This window comes from Microtus ochrogaster, chromosome 7 (genome assembly GCF_000317375.1).
Source record: "Microtus ochrogaster isolate Prairie Vole_2 chromosome 7, MicOch1.0, whole genome shotgun sequence".
NCBI lineage: Eukaryota > Metazoa > Chordata > Mammalia > Rodentia > Cricetidae > Microtus > Microtus ochrogaster.
Genome location: NC_022014.1, coordinates 64,067,632 through 64,071,079, shown reverse-complemented (window position 1 = coordinate 64,071,079; position 3,448 = coordinate 64,067,632).

The window sequence follows — 3,448 nt, the reverse complement described above, 5'->3', positions numbered from 1 at the left end:
CTCTCTCTCTCTCTCTCTCTCTCTCTCTCTCTCACACACACACACACACACACAGGCATGCACACACACACGCACAATATGGCAAGGAAATTTGGGGTGGTGTGACACACCAAAACCAGCTCCCAAGCAGGATTATTTAAAGTGAGCTCGAAAGAGCCACGGTCTCTTGCTCGTGGTGCAGCTATGAAGAGAAAATCCCAAATGCTGTATAAGAGGGTTTGGAGAAGTGGCTCTCAACCTTCCTAATACTGTGACACTTTAATACAATTCCTCATGCTGTGGTGACTCCCATCCATAAAATCATTTTCTTTGCTACTTCCTAACTGTAATGTTGCCACTGTTATGAATCATAATGTAAATATCCAATGTGCAGGATATCTGATATGCAACCCGCATGAAAGGACTGCTTGTGACCCAAAGGGTTTAGAGGGTTTGTGTATATGTGCATATATGGGTCCAAAGTTTGGAGCTCTACATTAGGTGTCTTCCTCAATCACATTTTACTTGATGTTTTGAGGCAGGGTCTCTCACTGAATTTGGAGCTCACAAATTCAATTAGACTGGCTAGCGTTTGAGCTCCAAGGATGCCTCTGCCTCCCCAGATGGCAAACACCAGGCACATGCCGTTGCACCTAGCTTTTCGGTGGACGGTAGGGATTGAACTCGGGACTCGTGCTGTGCACCAAGCATTTTATCAACCAAGCCATCTCCTCAGCCCTGTAGATTTTCAATACCTCAGAATCGCAGGCAATTCCTGATTTTCATACCTCATTCATCACCATGAAATCTCTCGGTAACGGGGCTACTGTGAGGGTTAATCTCTCCTGGCAATCAGATTTAGAATCCCCCAGGAGACACAACTTGGGAGTGTTCCACAGAGAGGAGATCCATTCGGGATGTGGGTGGTATTGATCCAGAGGCAAGGGGCCTGAACTGAATAAGAAAGAAAGAAGAGAGAGAGAGAGAGAGAGAGAGAGAGAGAGAGAGAGAGAAATCAAGCTGGGTATCAGATGCCACTTCTCTGTGCTTCCTTGACTGTCAGGTGATCTGTTCCTGCTGCCACTGCTGAAGCAGCTCTCACTGCCACCCCCACCCCACGTTAAGGAACTATCAAGCCGAGAGCCAAAATCAACTTCCTCAAGTTGCTCTGGTCAGGACATTAAGAGCTGTAACTGATCCAGAAGGGTTCATGAAGGTGGGGGCCAAGTTCTAGATCTAGGGGGGCTGGAAGAAGAACTGGGATTGCACCCCACAGCTGGAGTTAGGAGAAGGGTCGTTTGGATTAGTAAAATTTGAAATTGATGGGCTACAGGTAGTAGCCTGAGGTGGAAGCAAACACATGGCAAGGCCTGTATGAAGAGGCCTGGCATGTGGGCACTGGTCAGAGGGAGGAAAACAGGTATATTCGGTCAGGCTGCATCTGGCCATCAAGCCTGGGTGAGGTGCGCCTCCCATCTCCTCCTGGCACACACGGTGTCTCTCCTACCACCGAAGCTTCTTCTCCTGCCAACCTACTCAAGCTTGCCTTCCATCCTTACCTCAAACACCCTGACCAGAGCAGCCTCCTCATGCTGGGCCCCTCATTATCTGTCGTCAGATTCGCATACTCCTCCAACATTCCTTACTATCATTATTTATACACCTGATATTTTAAAAGTTATCGTCAACTTTCAGCTCCATGAAGGCAGAAATGCTGTCCATCCTGAGTTAGCTCAGAACATAAGCACCCAGGATCTGGTCGGTTCTCGTTCAACCAACCTTCCTAAGAAGAGAATTTGAACTCAGTTTACCTTCGTTTTCTCGGGTCGTCCGAACAGTCTTTCAGGGTATAATTGTTAGAGCTGGGTGAAACTGAATTACATTATCTGGAGTGACAGTGACTGGGGGCTGAGATTCGGGTGAAAGGTCCCAGGGCTTGGACAGGGGAAGGTAACAGTGGGGTATCCATTCCTGGACCTCATGCTTAGCTCAGGATGGACCCTCCCCAAGGGTGTGGCAAGAAGGAAGAGGAAAAGACAGGTGTGGGAGGAAAGATGGTTCAGTTGTGAGGCTGGAGAACCAGGCTGCACTTTATTCTGACAACCTCACCAGCTCAGCTAAAGCCAGGTCCACAGGGGCTGCTGAGAGAGAGAGAAGTCCTGCCTTGGGCCTGAGCCACCTGCTGCTCTGGGTTTCACATCTACAACGTGCTGGGAAAAACAAAACAAAAAACAAACCAGAAGTGGCTTCTGGAGGAGCTAGGAAGGTCCCCATCATCTGATTTTCTTCATCAGGCAATGCACTGCCCCATGATTCATCAGGACAGAAAGGAAACCCAACAGCAGAAGCAGAGTGGAAGAGGGTGAAAGGCAGGAAGGGGCAGGGAAAGAGTGAGGAAAAAGCAGGGGAGGGAGGAAGGAAGAAGGGAGAGGAAGGAGGAGGGAAGAGGGAGGGAGAGAGAGAGAGAGAGAGATTGAGATTTCATTTTTACCTCCCCTGTCGGTGACCCGCAACCCAGCAATGAGGACATGGGGTTGAAGTCACTTCCGGTTCTAGTTTCAGCGGATTCAGGCCTTCATCAAGATGGCAGATGGAAATCCAAATGCAGTATCTCAAGGACCAGCTCACCCTGAAGTATCTGCTCCACTCCCACAACTCAGAAACCACCTGATAAAAATCTCTTACGTGTAATCACGCCTCACGTGGGAACGAGCCCAGCGTCACTGTGGGAGGCAGGCTCCAGCTATTATTATCTCTCAGCAGAGGAGGACGGGCAAGGGCCAGAGAGTGAGAGCATCTAGGGTTCCCACCGCAGGAGAGCCCTGGGAGACCTTTTTCTGGCCCCATTCTGAACTTACCCTCAGTGACTCAAGCTGCCCAAGGTGGTTGTTTGTCCTCCCTGGGGAAAATACAAAGCCTGAAGTAAATGTGGCTGTGTTCCCTAAGCAGCCAAAGTCCCCAAATTTGACTTTAATTTGATAAGATGAAAAAAATTTAAATGTCCATGTCAAAACAGGTAAGTTCTCAAACAGGTCAAAAAGCATATGAAGTTAAATTTTATTTACTAATACGGAAACAATATTGATTTTCGAACTGTGGCAAATGTACCCCATGATAGCGGACACAGGTGTGAAGTCAATGTTCTATTTTTTAAAAAGAACACGGTGGACCTATAACAAAACTAAAGCGATTTAGCCAGGTATGAACATAAACCTGTAATCGTGGCCCTGGAGAGGTTGAGGCAGGAGGATTGTGCATTTGGAGACAGTCTAAGCTACTTAATGAAGCACTGTTTCCTATAAGGTAAGGGTTTCTTTGAAGTTGTACACCCTACTACTAGTTCCTCCCACAGATGCCAATCTTTATTTTGATGCAAACTCTCTCTCTCTCTCTCTCTCTCTCTCTCTCTCTCTCTCTCTCTCTCTCTCTCTCTCTGTGTGTGTGTGTGTGTGTGTGTGTGTGTGTGTGT